At 45.0% G+C, this 23,081-nt stretch overlaps 1 long non-coding RNA gene across 1 annotated transcript in view; it reads left to right on the top strand.

Annotated features, from left to right (window-relative positions):
* The window catches only part of LOC129397173 (uncharacterized), a 73,475-nt gene that overhangs the window by 4,730 nt on the left and 45,664 nt on the right, over positions 1–23,081 (top strand). Inside the window, exon 2 of the long non-coding RNA XR_008624364.1 lies at positions 1,347–1,392. This is a non-coding gene — a long non-coding RNA (uncharacterized LOC129397173). The remainder of the gene's footprint in view (positions 1–1,346; positions 1,393–23,081) is intronic.

Genomic DNA, 23,081 nt, shown 5'->3' with positions numbered 1-23,081 from the left:
TGAGTCCTGAGACTTTTGGCCCACTGCTGTCCCAGCGGCCTTGGGCATTTCTGGTACAAAGGGTAAGAGTGTCAGAAACCTGTGAGATTGAAAGGCCTTTAACAGCTTCTATTAAATGTTTGCTTATTCATTTATCTAAAAAATATTTATCCAAAAAATATTTATCCAGCATATACTACATGTCAGGTACTAGACTACGTGCGAAGAGATAATGGTGAGCAAGACAGGTGGGGTCTGGCTTTGATACTCTTGATGCTTCTAGTTAGCTTAGGGTTTAAACAAGTGATTTTCATAAATCATGATTCCAGCTTTGATAAGGGACATATAGAATGGTATGGAAACACAGTGCAAGAACAGCCAAAGCCAGGGGGCTGCGGCAGGAACACTGAGGCCAGGAATTTGAGACTGCAATGTGCTGTGATCACCCATATGAATAGCCACTATACTTTAACCTGGGCAACATAGAGAGACTCTTTAAAAAAAAGTTAGGGCCGGGCGCGGTGGCTCACTCTTGTAATTCTAGCATTTTGGGAGGCCGAGGCGGGCAGATCACTTGAGGTCAGGAGTTCGAGACTAGCCTGGCTAACATACAGGCTGGTCTCTACTAAAAATACACGTGCCTGTAATCCCAGCTACTTGGGAGGCTGAGGCAGGAGAATCACTTGAACCAAAGAGGCAGAGATTGCAGTGAGCCATGATCGCACTGAGCCAAGATCGCGCCACTGTACTACAGCCTGGGCGACAGAGCTATACTCTGTCTCAAGAGTGGAAAAAAAAATAGGAAAAAATATAATAAAAGAATAGTTAACCAAGTGTGGAAGGAGTAAGAGGTGGCTTCCAGGAAGAAATGATTCTTAACCTGAGACCTCAAGGATGGTGTGTAGGAAGTAGTCAGAAAAGGATAGCGGCAGCTATAGCCAGTAGAGGTGCTAGCATGTGCAATGTGCAGAAATTGGCAGCCAGAGAAACAATTTCAGACTGCATATCTGATTATATCAACCCACACCCTCATAGTGCACACTTTTTGCTGCCTCTCCAAAAGACCATTTCCCTCTCCCTCCCTCCTTGCTGGCAGAAACCTCCTTCCATGAGACAGGCTCCCTAGTTCCTTCAACTAGGCCTTGGGCACATAACCTAATTGTGGCCGGTGAGGCTGATATAAATTCTCTGCTTGGCCAAACTCTAGTCAGGCTTCTGAACTTTCTCCTAAGCCCATCTGTATACTTCCTTGTAAAATCCAGTTTTAGCAAAAACCCCGCTAAGTCAATTTGCCAAGAATATCCCACTCTCAATGTCTGATCGCCTTTAATATCTGACTGAGTTCCTCATTCTCCATCATCTTCCAGATGATAACTGATAACCATGGACTGCCTTCAACAAGAATCCTGTCAGGTCAGTTTAGCCAGAATTTCCCCTAACCCACTCGGATGCCTTTCTCTCTCCCTCCCTCCCTCCCTTCCTTCCTTCCTTCCTTTCTCTCTCTCTTTTCTTTCTTTCCTTCTTTCTCTCTCTCCTTTCTTTCTTTCCTTATTTCTCTCTCTTTCTTTTCTTTTCATTTTTTTTGTTCTTTCTTTCCTCCTTTCTTCCTTCCTTTCTTCCTTTCCTTCCTTTCTTCCTCCCTTCCTTCCCTTCCTTTCTATTCTCAGGGTCTCACTCTGTTGCCCAGGCAGGAGTGCAGTGAAGCGATTGTAGTTTACTGTAACCCTGAACTTCTGGGCTCAAGCGATCATCCCACCTCAGCCTCCTGAGCAGCTGGGACTACAGGCATGCACCACCATGCCCAGCTAATTTTTTTAGTTTATGTAGAGATGAAGTCTTGCTAACTTGCCCAGGCCAGTCTTGAACTCCTGGCCTCAAGCCTCCCACCTCAGGATCTCAAAGTGCTGGGATTACAGGTGATAGCCACTGTGTCCAGCTTATGTTTTCTCTTAGTAATTTTCCATCCACTGCCCCCCCAACCACAACCCTGCTTCTTAGCTTAAATTCCCAGTGGCCCTTGCGGTCAGAGTTGAGCTCAATCTCACTTGCACTGGAAAATCCCATTTCAGTAGTCCCTACACCTATGACAATGGTCCTGAATAAAGTCTTCCTTACTGTGCTTTAACAAGTATCATTAAATAATTCTTTTTTGTTAACAGGGCCTGAGGGCAAGTCTGTTTGGGGGTTTCTGGGAAAGGTTTTCCTCCTTTGTAAAAAGTTGCAAGGAAAAAAAATTTAACTTTCTTTGGCTAGATGGAGTCATGTCTATACGATACCTGGGACTGAGGCAGCTACTTTGTGGCCATAAGGTAACAAACCTAAGGACAAGTCCAATAGGCTAAGGATAGTGAAGATAAAAGGATCCTTCATGACAATATTGACCACCCCAAACTACTCTGGAAGCACCTGTCTTTTGCTTTTTGTTACATGAGATAATAAATATCCTTATGTTTAAGTCACTTCTAGTTGGGTCTACTGTTATATGTAGCTAAAAAACCTTCTCACCAATACAGCCCTTAAATAGTTGGCTGGGCACAGTGGCTCACGCCTGTAATCCCAGCAATTTAGGAGGCCGAGGCAGGTAGATCACCTGAGGTCAGGAGTTCGAGACCAACCTGGACAATATAGTGAAACCCCATCTCTACTAAAAATACAAAAATTAGGCCAGGTGTGGTGGCTCATGCCTGCAATCCCAGCACTTTGGGAGGCCGAGGTGGGCAGATCACTTGAGGTCAGGAGTTTGAGACCAGCCTGGCCAAGATGGCAAAACCCCGTCTCTACCAAACATACAAAAATTAGCCAGACATGCTGGCGGACGCCTGTAATCCCAGCTACTCCGGAGGCTGAGGCAGGAGAATTACTTGAACCCCAGTGGCAGAGGTTGCAGTGAGCAGAGATCCTGCCACTGCACTCCAGCCTGGGCGACAGAGTGAAACTCTGTCTCAAAAAAAAAAAAAAAAAAAAAAAAAAGCTTTAAGTTATGTAGGTATGTATTTATTTATTTTAGTAGACACGGAGTCTCAATATGTGGCCCAGGCTAGTCTTCAACTCCCGGGCTCAAGCAATCCTCCCACCTTTGGCTTCCCAAACCCATTATTTTTAGAATGAAGAAGGAATTCTCTTGTGACTCCCAAGGCCCTACTTGACCCCTGGGAAGTGTGCTCTTCTGTTTTCCCCCGGGCTCTAGCACCACTCGCCTTCTTTCACCTCCCTCTCCCCTGCAAGAAAAAACCTTTCATACCCGCGGCTCTCTCTGCCAGGAGAACCCTTCCTCCTCCATTCCCCTACCTGGTTCTCAGCACTTTGAGGTGGTTTGTAACGCAGCAAAACTGATCCAAAAGTAAAGTGAGTTTGTGTTTGTTTTCATCAAGTTAAAAACCAACTCATTTTCCTTTTGTGGATCATGTGCAGGGGAAAAGCAATAATGCGCAGTTGACCTTCCCCGACCCCGGGCCCAGCGCATTTCTGGGGCATCTCCCAGCATGCTGCTTGTGTCCTGCAGAAAGCTCCGCAGCCTCCTTCTCGCATTAGCCTGACTGGAAAGTAAATTAGGGCTATTTCACCCCTGCACTCCCTCCCCCGCCCCAATCCCAGCGAAGCCCGAAGCAAAACCCCAAATCCGGTAGCCTTCTGCGATTAGCCTGGCCATGCCGCTGCTTCTCCCTCCAGGACTGGAAATCTGGGAACTGCTTTCATTAAGGGTGCCCAACCTTGGGGATTGTGTCCCCACCCAGTTTTAGCTAGAAGTTATTCTGGCGAGAGTTCACGGTGTCTGACTCCTTTTATAAAAAGAATGCTCCCAGGAATGAGAAGCCAGACGGGACAGCGCAGTAACGCCCAATGGCCCGGATTACGCAGCCCTCGTTTTCCTCTAGCTGAGGTCACGGAGGAGCTTCTTGCCCCTCTGTGGGTTTCTTCCCTTCCCCGCGCCTTTCCAGCGCCGGCCAGTTCCCTTCCAGCCGTCCCAGGTCCGCTTCCCCTGGGCCCGGAGCCGCCGCGCCATTGAGGACACTGTCCTCGAGGTGGCAGTAGAGAGCCGTTCCCTGCCCAGTCCGCTGACGTCACCTTGTTTACCCGGCTCCGGGTCATTTTTAGATCTAAGATCACAGGATGTTAATTGGGCCAATGATTTCCCATTCATTTGGGCAAAAGGCCCTCCTACTGGGCGTTCGGACAAGTATGATGTCCTTCTTGATACATATTGCTGCGGGGAGTATTTATTTGCAAACACTTGTAGTTTCATCTTCAGGAGATAAGGGTGCTACCAGTGGCTCCATGCTATGGGCTTTTTAGGGTCACTTGAGTTTTGGAGCCTGAATGAGGGTGGCATTAACTGGGGAGAGAAGAAAGGGTAGATATTACAGTGGTGTTTGGGGAGGCATCCTTGGAGCCAGCAGAGAGCCTCCAGAGGGAATCTGCCTTTTTACTTCCCCTTCCCTTCCCCTTGTAAAGTAACCTCTGTAGTCAGCAGGAAAGCCTTTGGACTTTGCAACTTGGAGGGAGAAGGAAAGCAGCTGATTTGGCCTAATTGTGTCCTGATTAGTCGTGGGAAGACACCTTGTAACTTAGGGGCCAAGAGGCCCCTGCTTTGGATGCTCTCACCCAGGAATTGGGTCTGAATGCCTCAGAGCCATAAATCACACGTTTCACACACTGGAACTTTTCATCCCAACAGTAGCAAGCACACACTATTTCTTACGGGTCACTCCCAGCTACCCAGCTGCGCATGAGGAAAGGTGAGGCACACAGCAGCTGAATGACCGAGCTCACTCTCTCATCTCCAGGCCCTGCCTAGTTTTAGAAAAAGTAAAAACATCAAAAGCACCGGGACGCCTGCTCTTCCAGCGCCAGGTTTGGGGGTTGGGGAATGGAAGGAGCTGGGAGTTTGTCTCTGACTGTTCCAGAGGCAAAATAAGCAAATACAAGCAAAAAGGATCAGCTATGAGATCCTTTACAAGACAGCAGAAGCGTCTTATGCGAAGGAGAAGAAAGAGAAAAGCTATAATGTTAAAAACAAATGAGCCTTAGAAGTTTTTAAAGTGCCTGCTCCTTCCTCTCTACCTCCCATTCCACCTTTTTACATGCTGCTGCAGCTGCCATATGAATACCAACTCCCAGAAAGGGCAAAAGCGCTCTTCCTAGTTTGCAGTCCACTGGAGTGATCGGGCTAGGCTGAAGAGATAGATGGTTTTCATGCAGGCAAGAAGAGAAGGAAAATTCGATTCGGTTCAATTCAACAACCATTTCTTGAGCTCCTATTCTGCGTCAACTACTCAGACAGGCAATATAGCTTATGAAAACATGGAAAGATACCATTCCTGCCACTGTGGAACTTTGAGTCTTGATGAGTGTATAGACATGGGGAGCTTTTTGTTCCCTTGGTAAAGCACAGGATGAAAGAAGGATGGAGAGAGACATTACATTGCAATAGAAAAGGAGAACGCCAAGTGAATGGCTTTGAAAAGCATTTCTCCACTCTGCTGTGGCATCTGCTTAAAAGTAGTGTCGAGGACAGAACCTGGAAACAGTGGGAGAGCTGCTTGGCAGAGAACAGGAGTCCCACACTACAGGCACTCGGACCTCTAAGGAGGCTGAGAGAGGCTGAAAGAGAAGAGAGGAAGCCACTTGCTCAGAGATCAAACTGTACATTGAAGGGCAGGGATTTTGGCAAAAGTTAAGAAGCATCACAGAACCATGCAAGGAAAGTACAGGGGTGTGGAGCATCCCCTATAGCTGTCCCAGGTGTACGTTCAGGAAAAGCATTTAGACCCAGCCTGAGTTTCTTGCATCTGTGAATAGGAAGAAATATGTGACCAGGAAGAAATAAGTGCTCCCAGGTCCCCTCGTCACCAATAATATCATCTTTTCAAAGGCCTTTTGTTGAGAACCTGGTGATAATTCAGATCCATCCTAACCACAGGGAGGTAGAGAGGAAGGAGCAGGCACTTTAAAAACAAGGAGAAAGCAGACAATAAAAAGTTTTTATTTTTCATGGTTATATGAAATTTTGAAAATATTTCTAAAGCTCTTAAATTGTTAAATTTAAAACAAATACAGACAACAGCATAAAACAAATATACAGCTTCAAAATGCATAAAGCAAACATTCCAGTAACCTTGTAACCACTCATGAGAAGAGATAGGACCATGTCAACCACCCCAGCAAGAACTTTTTAAACCATAGTAACTGCTGTAGGCTCCAAGACTGGGCAGATTACTTCCAGGATGTTATGAAGCCTACAAGGAAGGAAAGGGCCTTTCAACTATCAATCAAGCAATATGATCAAGCGCATATAATAGTGTCACATACAAAGTGTAGGACCCTATCCCCACACATTTACCTGAGACAGGTAATGAAGGAAGAGGACGAAGGAAGAGAGAAAGGAAAGGAAGGAGACAAGGAAGACAAGAAAGGATTCAGTATTCATGGAGTGCCTGCTATATGCTAAGTGCTTCACCTACGTTCTCTCTCCCTTTTAATTTTTAATTTATTTATTTATTTATTTTTGGGGGGGGGACAGAGTCTTGCTCTGTATTCCAGGCTGGAGTGCAATGGCATGATCTTGGCTCACTGCAACCTCCTCCTCCGGGGTTCAAGTGAGTCTCCTGCCTCAGCCTACCCAGTAGCTGGGAATACAGGCGTGGGCCACCATGCCTGGCTAATTTTTGTGTTTTCAGTAGAGACGGGATTTCACCACGTTGGCCAAGCTGGTCTCAAACTCCTGACCTCCAGTGATCCACCTGCCTCAGCTTCCCAAAGTGCTGGGATTATAGGCATGAGCCACTGCGCTCGGCCTGTATATTATCTCTGAAGGAGATACATGAAACATTAATCCTCACTACAGTTCTGAGGTTGGTGTTGTTAGGCCTACTTTACAGATGAGGACACTGATGCACAGAGAGGTTAAGTAACTTGTGCAGAGTCACATGGCACGAATGGGGCAGAGTCGCTCCAGAGCTCCAGTCTTCCTCCCCACTCTAAATAGTGTTATGTATTAAGACTATTAGTTAGTGTTAGTTAGGTTAGTATGATGGATACTTCGGTTTGCCTTTCTAAATTGACTCGTGATTCTTTTCTACTCTGCCCTATGCCACTAACGGTATCAATGGGCTTGGTTACTCTTTGACTTCTAGTTGGGTTTAGCCAGTGGGTATCCTAGGTAGGAGATCAGAGGGAGGAAAAGGTGTGGGAGCCCTGGGGGATCACCTCTGGGCTGGCTGTATCCTTTGACACATGGTCGCAGCTCTTCTCAGGTGCTGCTAAACATGCAGGGCATACTCTACAGGTTCTGGTGACTGCACCACCCCTGACCCCTTGAGCCCTAGGGTGGCCAAGTTGCTGTTACTTATTACACTACCCCTGTGGTTTCCCTACATCCTGCCTGCACCTTTGTAAATAGCCCCTTTATTCAACTCTTCTCAAATTACTCAATTTGAGTATGCCATCTGTTTCCTGCTCAGGTCTGGCCTGATATAAACAGAAAGTCAGGAAAGCAGCAGCCCAGAGGCCTCCCCGCTAAGTGGGCAGCATTCCTCAAGGGTACAGGACCAGTCACAGGTGAATCAAGACACCCTCTCATGTGAAGGGCTTCAGGACGCGCTCTGTCTCTCTCCCTCTCTCTCTCCCTCTCTCTCGCTCTATGTGTGTGTGTGTGTGTGTGTGTGTGTGTGTGTGTGTGTGTGTGAACACATCTTTGGCTTCCATGTAAGCCTAGACATCCTCCCACTGTTTCAGGTTTCTCAATGTTATGCCAAGGAGCTCTTGCAGTGTCTGTTCATTGATTCAGAGATTCGTTCATTGATCAGGCCTTCACAGTGTTTCAGGAAATGTGAAGAAAATTCCGTCTTTGGGTGACCATTAGATGCATGAGACTAATAGGAATTGGAGAAGGAAGAGGTGGTAAGCCAAGGATAAACACTGCAGATGGTGCCGGAATGGTCTCTAATCTGTCTCAACTAGCAGCTCTGGGGGTTTATGGCAGTTGTCTCTGGGTTTTTATGGTCAACTGCCATCCTCGTTTTACAAGGGAAGAAAATGGAAGCTGGAGGGTATGGGATTTATTCATTTCCTTGGGCAAGGTCAACAAGGAGAGGCAGTGCTTGATAGGAACTGAAGAAACCCCCACACTTTCCTACCCGTGTCCTGCAGAGTCTCCAGAAAATAATATTCAGTCTATAACACCTTCCAAGCTTTTACCAGAATCAGTGCTCTCTTGAGCAAGCCAGGATCAGAATAGGGCCAGCACTCAGTCCCAAGAGCTTAGTACCACCATTCTCTGTCTTTACTGGGCACCACGAGCGTGTGTGTTTGGGGAAAGTATCTGGGGAGGTGATGGGGAAGGGAGAGGCAAACACAGGAAACAGCTCTTTTTGAGCTTGTCTGCAGAGACTGTATTATGAATATGAGAGATAGGATTTCCCTCAGTGAGAAATGCATGAGAGAAGCCAGTGTCAAAAGTTTTAGCCTTTCCCAATTCCAAATGCCATGGCAAGGTTTGCAGGACCAATCCAGAGACCCAGTATCAAAATGTCCAAGGGTGTTTCCCATTTCTCCTTCTTGCTTAGAAGCAGCATCCGGGACCTCTCATAATGGCTGCTTTGGATGAGGACAATGGCTTCATTACCCATCCAGGCAGTTTCAGGAGATGGGATTTCTCCTTTTTGTTTCTTCTATGCCATACCGTCAAACCAACTAGTCTTCCTCAGTATGCTTGTCCTCATTTCTTCCATTGTGTGGAAGCTAAGAAGAGGCGGAATGCAGAGAAAAACATGGAGGCAGACTAGATCTGGGTTTGAATCTGTGTTGCAGGACATAATAACTGGGCAACTTATATAAATTTACCTATGGCTTTAGAGTCTCAGTTTCCTCATCTGTAAAAAGCAAATAATAAAAATCACCTCAGGGAGTTATTGTGGGGATTAAAGTCAATGTTTGTATGGTCCTGGTGCATGGTTGGTGCTCAGTAAACAGTATCTGTTATAATAAGGTTCCCACCAAGCTGGCCTTTCACCTAAATACCTCCTATACAAAAAGATCTGGTTAACTAATTTTGTCAATTAGGATGATTTCAGCTATAATAAATAAAAAATCCAACTGAGAATAGCTTAACAATAAGGAACACAGTATTTATTTAGTAAGAAATCCAGAGGTAGCCTCAGGGTTGGCTGATCCATAGCTTAACAATATCATGGATCCCACACATTCTTTCATCTCTCTGCTCTACATCCTCAACCTGTCTACATTGTCCCCAGATAGTCTTCTTGTGGTTTCAAGATAATGGGCACAGTTCTAGGAGTCACACGGAAACACAACACTGAAAAGCAGAAGACGTCTTTCTTTCCTTTCTCTTTCCTTTCTTTCCTTTCTCTTTCCTTTCTTTCCTTTCTTTCCTTTCTTTCTTTCTTTCTTGATGGAGTTTCACTCTTGTTGCCCAGGCTAGAGTGCAATGGTGTGATCTCGGCTCACCACAACCTCTGCCTCCACAGTTCAAGCAATTCTCTGGCCTCAGCCTCCTGAGTAGCTGGGATTACAGGCTTGCACCACCACGCCCGGCTAATTTTGTGTTTTTGGTAGAGATGGGGTTTCTCCATGTTGGTCAGGCTGGTCTCGAACTCCTGACCTCAGGTGATTCGCCCACCTCGGCCTCCCAAAGTGCTGGGATTACAGGCATGAGCCACCACACCCCACCCAGGACTGTCTCTATGTCTACCTTTTAAAGCAAGGAAATCCTTCCAGAATCTCCCCAGCAAACTTTTGATCTTATCTCATTCATCAGAATTATCTCATTTACTTATGTTTGATCAAGAAGAATATGATTACTGCAACTGATTGTTTCAATCAGGTTTTGTTGCTGAAACAGGGAGGATGATTATTAGATACCAAATGCCAGGTTTGAGTGTGTCCTCCGGAATTCAAGTGCTGGAAATTTGGTCCCTGATGGGGAAGTGTTGGGATGTGGGGCCTTAAGAGATGATTAGGTTGTAAAGAGGGATTGATGCCATTCTCACAGGACTGAGTTCATTCTTGAAGGAGTGAGTGAGTTCTCATTATTACAGGACCGGGTTCATTACCATGAGAGTGTGTTGTCATAAAGTGAGGCTGCCCCTTGTGTTTTGCCAGTTTTGCCTGTGCCCACTTCTCCTGCTGCTTCTCTGTCATGTTATGATGCAGCACGAGGCCCTTACCAGAAGCTGATCACATGTGGTCACCCTGTCTTGGACTTTCCAGCCTCCAGAAACATGAAACCAAATAAACCTCTTTCTTTATAAATTATACAGTCTGTGGTATTCCATTATAGCAACAGAAAATGGACTAAGACATCATTTAACCAATGATCTGCTCCATTATTTGTCTACAATATCACCACCTCCAAATTTATTGAGCAACTATTATGTTCTCAGGCTTTGGAGGTACAGACACAATAGTTTAATGTCAACCACTGCAAATTTAGAATCTAAATAATGGATTTTAACTCACAGAGAGGAGACTCCCAGAAATTTCCTATGAAGCAAGGAGCTAAAGGGCAAGGCTGAGGTGCCTGGGCCAAGTTCATAAGTATTTATGGCCAGGCAGCTGCAGTTTTGAAGGCATGGCTTGCTAAGGAGGTGAGGAGCTCCCAATGTTTCAAGCTGGCACTCAGCTCCCAATTACGATTCCAGAATTATTAGCTTTGATTCTGTGAGAAAGGAACACATCAAAGCCAGAATCCGATGAATTAAAATGTTGACTAATAGAGCTAATTATAGTTCAGTCATCTGAATTTTCACACAATGAGCTGAGTTCTCATGAAAGCCTTCTCTTGGGCAGGAGGCTTTGATGATGAAGCAGCCATTTATGTCCCAGACCTAGTCCTCCTCACTCTGGCCAGGGGATCTTCACTGAAGTGCCTTTGGTCAACTCAATCCCTTTATGAGTTTGGCCCCAGGTTTCTTAAAAGCTAAGGCAAACACAGTTGAGGTGGAGATTACGAAGATGTTGGGAGCAAGACTGCCCTGCCTGGAGAAACATCTAACCAGTGTGTCAGGATGTCATGAAAGGATTCTTTTCATTTTCAATTTTATTCCAGATTTTAAAATACTTAGGTAATTTACATCACCTAATTATACTTTAGGGAGAATCTTCTCAACATGTCTCAGTTATCAGATGCAGAGTGGTATAATAAATTTTAATCACTGTTTAGATGTTCTTTGCTGCAGAGTTAATAATATAGACTAAGCCTAAATCTTTGATGAGCTAGAATAGGAGAATTCCAGCTATAAGGTAGCTCTTCCAAGAGAGAATTCACTAATTTTAAGCATCAGTTGCATGCCAGAAAAAATGATGTGTTAAGGAGTGGTTCTCAACTGGGGAAAATTTTTGGACCCCTCCTCCCTTTACCCCTTGCCAGGGACATTTGTCAATGTCTGAAGACAGTTTGGGTTGTCACAACTGGGGAGGTGGCAGAATACTATTGGCATCTAAAGGACAGGGATGGTGCTAAATATCCCCCCAATGCACAGTTTAGGCCCTCACAATAAAGAACGGTCGGACCCAAAATGTTGATAATGCCAAGGTTGAAAAACCCTGTGTTACAGGGTGAAAGTTTTCTACTCAACATTAGTCATACATTAAGGTGACAGCATCTTTGCTTAAATGGTGTTACATGCCACCAAAAGATATATTTGGGCAGACTTCTTTACATTTAGCATTTCTAAAAGAGAGCTAAGAATAAAGAAGTGGGTTGAATACATGACTATTGTAGTCTTGAGTCTTATGGGAGATGATTAATTCTTCCTACTCAATATGCTTGCTTCTCAGGTAGCCTGTACTTGATGAATGACAGTGATGTCTGTTTATGGATGCACAGGCCCACTGATTAGGCATTCTTCCTGTCTGGACAATTTTAAAAGTAGGTATATAGAACATGATCCACACAGTATATTTCTGTCCCCAAAATACCTCTTTATTAAGGAAGTTTTTATTAATCTCTATTATAAATATAATATATAAGCAACAAGAAGATTTAAAATAACACAAGGCTTAGGTACAAATAAATACCCTTGTAATCAGCTGTTATCCAACAGTGCCTACATCAACCAAGACATTTTTACCTTATTCCTGACTCTAATCCCTTCCTATGTTATCCATTGTATTTAGAACTTGAAGTTAATTTATCTTTCTACACATTCTTAACTGTAAAGACTTTCTGTTTTGTCTTATCCTTTTGGAGAAAGGTTACTTCAAAATTGTTTTAATAAATACATAAATATAATTTTAAAAGTTCAATAGTATTAAAAGACCAGTGAAATTCAGCTGTTTCCTTTTTTATTCTTTCTCCCTCTCCCCAGTCTTGTTTCTTCAGGCATTTACACATTGCCATATGTTAAATAATATGCATGTACTATTCTCTTTTGATTAGATAATTTAGATATATGATTTTCCTATTATGGTAAATGAGAATTTAGCACTCTTTTCAGCCATCTCTTCTGTTTTCTCTCCCTAATTCTCCCTACATAATTATATTATAATTTTTGGTTAATTCACTGTGTGTTTACATTATCATATACATGTAAAAAAAGTGGAGCATTGTAGTGTATTATGATTAAATTTCTTTGTTGCATTTTGTTTTTCCTGAAGTTAATAATTGCCTTGTGTTTTCATTGGTGACTACTTTAAATTTCTTCCTTTGCAGTCACTTTGATCAAAAGTATTATACTGACTGGGTGCAGTGGCTCATGCCTGTAATCCCAGCACTTTGGGAGGCTGAGGCAGGAGGATCACTTGAGGTCAGGAGTTCAAGACCAACCTGGGCAACACAGGGAGACCCTGTCTCTACAAATAATTTTAAAAATTAGCCAGACATAGTGGCACATTCCTGTGGTTCCAGGTACTTAGGAGGTCAGGAGGAGTGCCTGAGCCTGGGAGGTTGAGGTTGCAGTGAGCTGCGATCTTGCCACCGCACTCTAGCCTGGGTGACAGAGTAAAATGCTGTCTCCAAAAAAAAAAAGCATTGTACTTGTCACGTAATTTCTCTTTACCTAGCTGACATTTAGCTAACATTTTAAAGTTTTGGCCCCTGGATGTCATCTCTCTCATGAATCACTAAAAAGAGACTAACCTAGAGGCACAGCCCATTTGCCATATTAGCTTTATTTTCCCGAAATGGGTCATTCTTCAATCAGAGGTTTTCATTGCCATTTAAAAACCTACCTCTGCCAGGCAATGTGGCTGATGCCTATAATCCCTGCACTTTGGGAGGCTGAGGCAGATGGATTGCTTGAGGCCAGGAGTTCCAGACCAGCCTTGGCAACATGGCAAAACCCCATCTCTACAAAAAATACAAAACTTAGCTGGGTGTGGTGATGCACGCCTGTAGTCCCAGCTACTCAGGAGGCTGAGATGGGAGGATCACTTGAGTCCAGGAGGTTGAGGCTGTGGTGAGCCATGACTGAGACACTGCGCTCCAGCCTGGATGACAGCAGGAGAGCCTGTCTCGGAAAAAATAATAATAATGACGTTAAAGAAGTAGCAACCCTCTTCTGGCTTCTGGCTTCATTGAGAATGGTCTATCACATCCTCAGGATTTATTGCCCTATTCCTATAGTCTGCTCTATTAGGATCTATGCTGTTGCCAATATCTGAACCCCGAAGCTGGTATTCTGGCCCCAAGTGCGAGAGGATCTGTCATAGAAGATGAGAACTCCGATATTGAGGAGATGGAACCTCACTAAAAATAGGCATGTTTCAATTCCTCCGGAGAAAAGGCCTCATTCAGCAGAGCATCTCCATCAGAAGAGCTCCTCTCCTGAAGTATGCTGGCGTCTCATGGTGCTGATGGCGGCTTCCTGACTTAGCTGATTTAGCTCTGATCTGCCCACTCTTGGAGAATGCTTGATCATGGATCATGGCAGCTTCTTGGTGATAACTGGCCTTAGTCTGCCAAGCCTATGTCTATTCCTGTACCCCTTCTTATAAAATTTCTTCCCATCCAAAATCAAGTAGTTGAGGGAGGAAGTCAAGCAGTCTACCTTAAAAAATTTGAAAGCATCCAGGTCTTCCCCCAAACTCAATAACGCTTGCTTCTAACAGAACAACAGGCACACACACGCACGCTGAGGCTCAGTAACACTATCTCTTCCTCAGCGACGACCCTGGGTTTCTACTTCTGTATCTCTGCTCACTTCTCAACACAGAACAAAGGGATTTTTGTGGGGGCAGACACACCCCACATTCCTAGTTTACAGAATTTATTTTTGGCCAGAGCTGCATTTAGCAATATATGAGCAACTCTACTAGTAATAAGGAGAGGAAGAAGAGAAGGCGTATGTGTGGATTTATCTTCCTAGGGCTATGTGGCTCAGGTTAATATTTAAAATGGTCTTGCATTCTCTGAGCACACACTGACTGTCTGATGGGGGAGGTGATGAGGAGAGGGACAGGTGGCATGGGGAAAGCTGACCTAGGATTAAAAATTAATTGTGCTCGATTTTCAAATCAGATCATTGTAGACAGATGGCTATGAATTTTAATGTGATTTCATGTTTAACTTTTTTTTGAGGAGATTTAAACTCTATTATTCACCAGCTAGGCAATTTATGAACTCACATTTCTGCTTTAATTCTACCTCATCACAAGCAGAATTATAGGGCTGGAAAAACTCCACCAATCATCCTCTGTTTGAAAGAACCACACCCAAAGCTAACCAAGGCAACAGGGATTCCTAACACATCTTCTATGCCTTCTAATTTAAGGTATTCCACAGCCAGTCTCTCTTAGGAGCAAATTCTGGTGTTCTGCATTTCTATTCTGTCAGCCTCTGCTATGTTCCCTCTTCCCCTGCTCCATGAAGCTGTGTAGACAGAGAAGGCTTCCACCCACCCCAAGGCTTCATCAGTTTCAGCCTCAGCCTTAACATTGCATGGGGCCTGACATCCTGTTCTGTGGGCTGTGAAGTCAGGCATGCTGAATCAGGCCACAACCCTGCAACAAAAGGGAGGGAGAGTAAACAGGGAGAATCCTGCCCACTTAGGGTATAGGACTTGGGCTGGAAGGAACGAACCCAATCCCAGAGACTGGCCTCCAACAGAACTTGGCCTATTCAAGATGTGGTACCCAAAGGGCAAAGAAAGCTTTGGACAAACAGTGATATTAGGGGGTCCTATTTGGATGGTGGTGTATAGCAGGGAGGGATTCCAGGCAGCAGCAATAAGGCAGGAATTAAATGCAGCAGAGTTGTGGTTCTGGAAGAGCTGAACACTCATGGAGTATATTGGCAAGTAGATGAGGGCACAGAGAGAAATATGTTTTTTGTTTTTTGTTTTTGAGACAGTCTCATTCTGTTGCCCAGGCTGGAGTACAGTGGTGCGATCTCGGCTCACTGCAACCTCTGGCTCCCAGGTTCAAGCTATTCTCCTGCCTCAACCTCCCAAGTAGCTGGGATTACAGGCGCCGGCCACCACACCAAGCTAATTTTTGTATTTTTAGTAGAGATGAGGTTTCACAATGTTGGCCAGGCTGCTCTTGAACTCCTGACTTCAAGTGATCCGCCTGCCTTGGCCTCCCAAAGTGCTAGGATTACAGGCTTGAGTCACCACGCCTGGCCGAAATATGTGTTCTTTAAGGAAAAGAAACTGGCAAGAACAAGGCAGGGTATCAGGGCCATGAATAAGTAAGCAGGGGATCAAAATAGCCTTCAAGCTCTGGAGGGAAAGTGGGGCCCCTTGGAGCAGTCATTATAGATGCAGCGCTGCTCATCCTGCCTACTCTGCCTGAGTGCCTCATTACATCGTTGAAGTCAGTGACCTCCAGGATAACTGCCTTTTTTTAGATCTCCAGTCTAGGCCCTTTCCTGGACTTCAGCCCTTCATATCCAGCTGCCCACTGGGCCCTTTCACTTACATGTCCAAAGAAACTCACTCGTTTTTTCCAACCTGCTTCTCTTCCTATACTCTTTATCTTTTTTTTTTTTTTGAGACGGAGTTTCACTCTGTCACCCACGCTGGAGTGCAATGGCGCGATCTCAGCTCACTGCAGCCTCCACCTCCCAGGTTCAAGCAATTCTCCTGCCTCAGCCTCCCGAGTAGCTGGGATTACAGGCGTGCACCACCATGCCCGGCCAATTTTGTATTTTTAGTGGAGATGGGGTTTCACCATGTTGGTCAGGCTGGTCTCAAACTCCTGACCTCAGATGATCCACCTGCTTCGGCCTCATGAAGTGCTAGGATTACAGGCGTGAGCCACCGCACCCAGCTACTCGTAAGAGAAGCAGTCATTCTTGTCTCTTCCTTCTTCACACCCACTATATTTAGTCTTTGGTCAATTTCAGTTGTGTTGGCCTCCTAAATTGCTCCTACTTCCATTCCCTCTCTGCTATTTCAGTACTAATGTCTTCATTCCAGTCACCATTACCTCTCACCAGAATTTGCACTACAACCTCTTAACTATTCTCCCTGCCTCTAGTAGTGCATGCCCTTTGCCAGTCCTTCCTCCTCAATGCAATCCCAATTTGATGTCTCTTTTGCTCATACTCCTTCACTGCTACCCATTGTCCCCAGGATAAAGTGCAAAACATATTAGTATAACTAAAATGCTCATGACCTGCCCCTCTTGCCTGTCCATCTTCACCTCTTGTCCCTTCCTACACCCTCCATGTCATTGTCCAGCCATGTCATTGTCTAGTAGGTCCCTGAAGAGCCTTGAAGTCTCCACAGCTGTGCACCTGGGGTTCTCACTGTTTTCATCTGGGCAACTTTTACTCATCTTGTGGGATTCCATGCAAAGGATTATCTTCCCTAGGAACCCTTCTCTGGATAGGGCACCTCCTACATGCTCTCATACCTGCTCAGTCTCCCTCTGACCTCATGCCTGTGTCTATCTCCCTGACTAGACCGGGAACACTTTGAGGTAGAAACCGGGTTTTTTTTTTATTTTTGCTGAGGAGCAGTTCTGCAATGGGGAGATGATGGCCTTCGGAATCAACCAGATCTGTGTTTGAAAACCAAATGTAGGTTAACACACCCTGGGCATGAGTATCACCTCAGGATCTCTGTCTCATTAACTATGAAATAATAGCACTTCCTCCTAAGCAGTTGTCAGGATTAAATGTGGTAATAACACAAAGCACTTGGCATTGAGCCTGACACATCACAGATGCTCAATATCGTTGGATGAAAAAGTTCAGGAGGAGAAGCTCCAAATAGCCTTATGGGCTTGTGGTCAGTCATGAGAGAGGCTTATGTGAGTCACCGTGGCCTTGGCCAGCAAGGCAGAGAGACAGCAGAGCTGGGTGGAGTTGAGGTCAGAGCCTTTGTCTAGGGAGGAAATGCTAACTGAGCAGGAGCCAGGCAGCAACCAAGACTGATGAAGAGCAAGACAGGGAAGACAGAAAGTTAATGCAGGAGGCCTCGGTGAGATTGCATGGCAGCATCTGGCTGGGCCCTTACTCAAGGTTCATGGCCCAGCTCAAAAGGGCAGGCTTGCCAAATGCTGTAAGCCAGCACTGGGCATTAGGAAGCACATTCTCACCCTCAGTCTTGAAGCTTTGGCCAACACTCTTGCCTGATCCCCATCTCCAGAGGTTTGGCTTCAGGTGCTCTAAGGTAGGCCCAGGATTGGGCATTTTTAGAAGCTCTTCAGAGAATTCACGTGCATTGAAGGCTAAGAATCATCACTCTAGAGTGAAGGCAGCCCTGTACAGATTGGGGAAGGAAGCACCACATCTCAAAGGCTACATGGTCACTGGGTTTGCCCCTGGGCCTCTAGGCTGTTTTCACTGATGATAACTGAGGGGATCAAGGGTGGAAGGTAGCTGCTACTCACTCACCTACCCTGGTGAGGACTAGCTTAGCTAGATCAAGTGTGAGGGAGCAGAGGAAGACAGAGAAGAAACAACGAGGCTGGGATGAATGCACATCCTTCCTTATCTCAGAATCCCAGCCTGCCTGCCCAGCCCCTCCCCAGAGGAGATGAGTTGCTCTTTGAGAGGTAGGAAATCCTTTGGGAGGTGATGGGATGGAGAAACACCTTCTCTTCCTTTGTATTTATTCCAGTGGTAGAGGGGGAGGCCAACGGGAAGTTGCTTTTACTTCTCCTGGGGAATAGCTCAGAGATAGCAGTTTAGAACTCAAGGCCATTCTGAGAATTTAAAGAATTTTTTAAGATAAGAAATGAATCCCCAGCCAGATGCAGTGGACTCTTAGTTTGAAGAGGTCATAAAACAGAATGAGAACAAAGTCTTATTAGAAAATTAGAATCAACTGACATTTATTTGAAAAATGCCTACTTCTCTGCTCTGTGGATTTCTACAATCTGTGTATCTGCTCTTTTCAAAAGTAATCCAGAAGATACATATATTGTAGTTCACAAGGAACAGACCCACGAAGAAGTGGCATCGCAAAGCGACTTTCAGTAAAACTATCCTTTATTCGACCACCTTGGTTCTCACTAGACCCTGCAAATGTTTGATCATGCAAACATGATCAAGCATCATTGATCATGGGTCTATGCAATTCAAGCAGTCTCTTTCTTAATCCCAGCATAGAAAAGATGAAAAGGATAGCCATGAATCAGTAAGAAGTACAAGTGGGCCCGGCACGGTGGCTGACGCCTGTAATCTCAGCACTTTGGGAGGCTGAGCGGGTGGATCACAAGGTCAGGAGTTCAAGAACAGTGTGGCCAAGATGGTGAAACCCCATCTCTACTAAAAATACAAAAATTAGCCAGGTGTGGTGGTGGGCACCTGTAATCCTGTCTACTCGGGAGGCTGAGGCAGAGAAGTGCTTGAACCCAGGAGGCGGAAGTTGTAGTGAGCAGAGACCACACCACTGCACTCCAGCCTAGGCGACAGAGCAAGACTCCATCTCAAAAATAAATAAATAAATAAGAAGTACAAGTGGGCTGCACATGGTGGCTCACACCTGCAATCTTAGCACTTTGGAAGGCCAAGGCAGGAAAATCACCTGAGCCCAGGAGTTCAAGACCAGCCTGGGTAACATAGCGAGACCCCATCTCTACAAAAAAATTTTTTAAATTAGCCAGATGTGATGGCGCACACCTGTAGTCCCAGCTACTTGGGAGGCTGAGGTGTGCAGATTGCTTGGGCCCGAGGGGTCGAGGCTGCAATTGTGCCACTGCACTCTGCCTGGGCAACAGAGTGAGACCCTGTATCAAAGAAAAAAAGAAGAAGAAGAAGTACAAGTGGCATCCCCTCCCATCAGCTGTCAGTGCAGAGGCAAAGCCCTGAGCGGGAGAGCACATGAAATAAAAAGTAACACAAGGCATGAGGTCTACTTGTTTCTAACTTCTATGTGTGTTTCTATCTCCCCAGCCCCCTACCCTCAACACCCTTCACTGATGTGCACCTATATAAACACCTATTCCTCTTACCACCTTACACTAAAATCCCTTCTATACAAGAACTATAGCTTTGTGTCAACAAAGCATTGCACCCCTATGCCAAAAACAAACAAACAAAAAACCTTAGAAATGTTGTCGTGTGGTTCGTAATCTTCCTGGAACTTACCTAATTGTAAAAAGACCCGAAAATAAAAGGACTTCTGTTCCCTATGGGCAGAGAAGTGACGTAGACTATTTTATAGTTCAATCATCTCTTCCTTTCTGGAAATTAACAGCTCGAGTCTCTATTGATTTAACATGCTGTCCCTGTGATACAGTGGGGGGTTCACACAAGTAATGAGGACAGGCCGTTCTGTGATTATTGAATCCTTCTTGTTCTTTGTTTTGTAATTTTCTCTACATGATAACAACTCCAATACATGGAATAATCTACTAAAGGGAACGAGACCAACATCAGCATGACCTCTTGTATTTTGAAGATATAGACTGAAACATACTGTAGAAATTAGGAGATTTCAGTCTGTGTCATTGCATTGTGCTTCTGAACCACAGATATTCTTGTGAAAGAGCAGGCTCTGCAATACATTAGGACAATAAGCAAGTGCCTGGGCAGGAAATAGAGGGAGGAATGAATATAGTCCTTGATTTTCTTTCCTGGGTCTCTGACTCTTTGTTTCAGAGTACTCTGAGGCTGTGTTTGCTGGGGATGATATCAACTTGCTGTGGGTAGAAATTATGACGGTGGCCTAAATTAGGCACCATGACTTCAGTGTTGGGATGAAGAGGAGGAGGGAGGAGAGGAGGCCAGAGCTGCTGTTTAAAGTACACTAAATGGAGTAACTGTCAGGATCGATCAGTTACTTTGTACCAAATTGAATCTTCAGGGATGATTCTTCCCTTTGTTTTGAGGAAGGAAGAAGCAAAGTCCTTTATTCCTCATGATTTTAAGGACAAGGAAAAGTCTTCCAAATTGTGAGAGGGGAGAAAATAAAAAGAGAAGCCTCATTACCCTGACTACTTAGCAAATGTTCAATGAGCATCTTCTATGTGCGGAAGCCTGAGCTGGCAATGCAGGAGAAGCCCTGTCTCTGCTGTGGAACGGGGAATCGTGTGGGTGGAGAGGTCACCATGACATCCTGGCTTGTACCATGTTTGGACAGTGTTTCAGTCTCACACACTATTACAAGTCAGTAAAATTGGCTTCCGCAATCCTCCTCCCCACGCTTACCTTGTCTGGGGTCATCCCTGTGTGGTCTTCAGGTTTTGCCCCATTGCCTCCCAACCTGGACACTCCCCTTTCATTTTCACCTCCCTGAGTGCACCATCATTCCTTCTCTCACTTAAATGCTGCATGGGGCAGTGGAAAGAACATTGGTCTGCCCTCACTGGCTAAACTTTGATAAGTCGTTTCATTTCTTTGAGGTTCAATATTTCCTGTAAATAACAATAGCAACACTTGTGAGGATTACATGAAATAATGATTGTGAAATTCATTATAGCTAACCTTTTTTTCACTTTTAAAAAAATAGGCCGGGCGCAGTGGCTCACGCCTGTAATCCCAGAGCTTTGGGAGGCTGAGGTGGGTAGATCACTTGAGGTCAGGAGTTTGAGACCAGCCTGGTCAACATGGTGAAACCCAGTCTCTACTAAAAGTACAAAAATTAGCCGGGCATGGTGGTATGAACCTGTGAGCCCGGCTACTTGGGAGGCTGAGGCACGAGAATCGTTTGAACCCGGGAGGCGGAGTCTGTGGTGAGCCAAATGCCACTGCACTCCAGCCTGGGTGACAGAGTAAGACTCTGTCTCAAAAAAAAAAATTATATATATAGAGAGAGAGACTGAGAGAGAGAGAGAGAGAGAGAGAGAGACTCACCATGCTGGCCAGGCTGGTCTCCAACTTCTGAGCTCAAGTGATCCTCCCACCTTGGCCTCCCAAAGTGCTGGGATTACAGGCATGAACCACTGCACCAGGCCATGATAGTTAATCTTTACAGAAGATGTGGCACATGCAGACATCATGCTGAATGCTCGGTGTACAATATCCCATGTCATCCTCCCAACAGTCAGTAATGCAGGCATTCTCTTCCTCGTTTACAGGGAGGAAACTGAGGCTGAGACTCAGTAACTTTCTCAAGTCACACAGCCAGTTTGTGGAAGTGTCAAGATTGAATCAGTTTGTGTCTTACTCCAAAGTCCATGCTAGTAACCACAATACCACACTGCCTCTGTAAATGACCCTGTAAAATGTTATGTCAACAGAAGATAATTTTTACTAGAATCACAGCTAACACATAGTACCATTCCTTTGTAGACAAATTTGAATGTACCAAAGATCACATCATTTACAGATTTTTTTAAATGCAGGGCAATTAATTTACATACAACCACAGGCTTGTACACGTGAAAGGGACATTTGAGATGATCTAGGCTTGTGGTTTTCAAATTCTGCTTCTCAGAGGCCACATATCAAGCTTGGCTTTGATCTGTTTTAGAATGCAGTGTTATCTGTAAGCAGCATTTTGTCTGAAGAATGGTTCTATAGCTTATTCTTTTCTAATCCACACTATTGTTATACAGTGGCCTTTTTTGTGGCATTTTACTGAAGTCTTTAAAGACAAAAAGAGGCCCAAGTTTTCCTGACTTCTGATCCAGGAGTCTCTCCATTCCTCAGCCCTATCTCTTGACACACTGTGTCCAATGCAGTAAAGCATTGAGAATATTAAAAATTAATAATCAAGAAGGACTTTTGGAAAGAAATCTCTCTCTCTCTCTTTTTTTTTTTTTTTTTTTTTGAGACAGAGTTCACTCTTGTTGCCCAGGCTAGAGTGCAGTGGCGTGATCTCGGCTCATCGCAACCTCTGCCTCCCTGGTCCTGGTTGAAGCAGTTCTCCGCCTCAGCCACCTGAGTAGCTGGGATTACAGGCACGCGCCACCATGCCCAGCTAATTTTTGTATTTTTAGTAGAGACGGGGTTTCACCATGTTGGCCAGGCTGGTCTCGGACTCCTGACCTCGTGATCCGCCCGCTTCAGCCTCCCAAAGTGCTGAGATTACAGGCGTGAGCCACCGCGCCTGGCCCAGAAAGAAATATCTTAAGAGAGCAAATAGGTCTGGCTGATCGAAGTAAAGGCAATGTAAGTCTCAACCACAAGAAAATGAGGCATGGTAATGGGAATAAGAAAAAAAGATTCTGAGGAGGCTTGGAAATGATGGCAGCAACGAGTATTATGGAAGTTGTGTCCTATGAGAATAAACAGAAAAATACCATTTTGTTACAGGAAAGGGGTCCAGGTCCAGACCCCAAGAGAGGGTCCTTGGATCTCGCCCAAGAAAGAATTCAGGGCGAGTCCACAGAGTAAAGTGAAAGCAAGTTTATTAAGAAAGTAGAGGAATAAAAGAATGGCTACTCCAAAGGCAGAGGGCTGCTGGTTGCCCATTTTTACGGTTATTTCTTGATTATATGCTAAACAAGGGGTGGATTATTTATGCCTCCCCTTTTCAGACAATACAAGGTAATTTCCTGATGTAGCCATGGCATTTGTAAACCGTAATGGCACTGGTAGGAGTGTAGCAGTGAAGACGACCAGAGGTTCTCTGTGGCCATCTTGGTTTTGGTGGGTTTTAGCCAGCTTCTTTACTGTAACCAGTTTTATCAGCAAGGCCTTTTTGTTGTTGTTGTTGAGAAGGAGTCTCCCTCTTGTTGCCCAGGCTGGAGTGCAGTGGCGCAATCTCAGCTCACTGCAACCTCTGCCTCCAGGGTTCAAGCCATTC

This window comes from Pan paniscus, chromosome 12 (genome assembly GCF_029289425.2).
Source record: "Pan paniscus chromosome 12, NHGRI_mPanPan1-v2.0_pri, whole genome shotgun sequence".
NCBI classification, from domain to species: Eukaryota; Metazoa; Chordata; class Mammalia; order Primates; family Hominidae; genus Pan; species Pan paniscus.
Note: the sequence above shows the minus strand (reverse complement) of the source record. Positions and strands in the feature narration are given on the sequence as shown.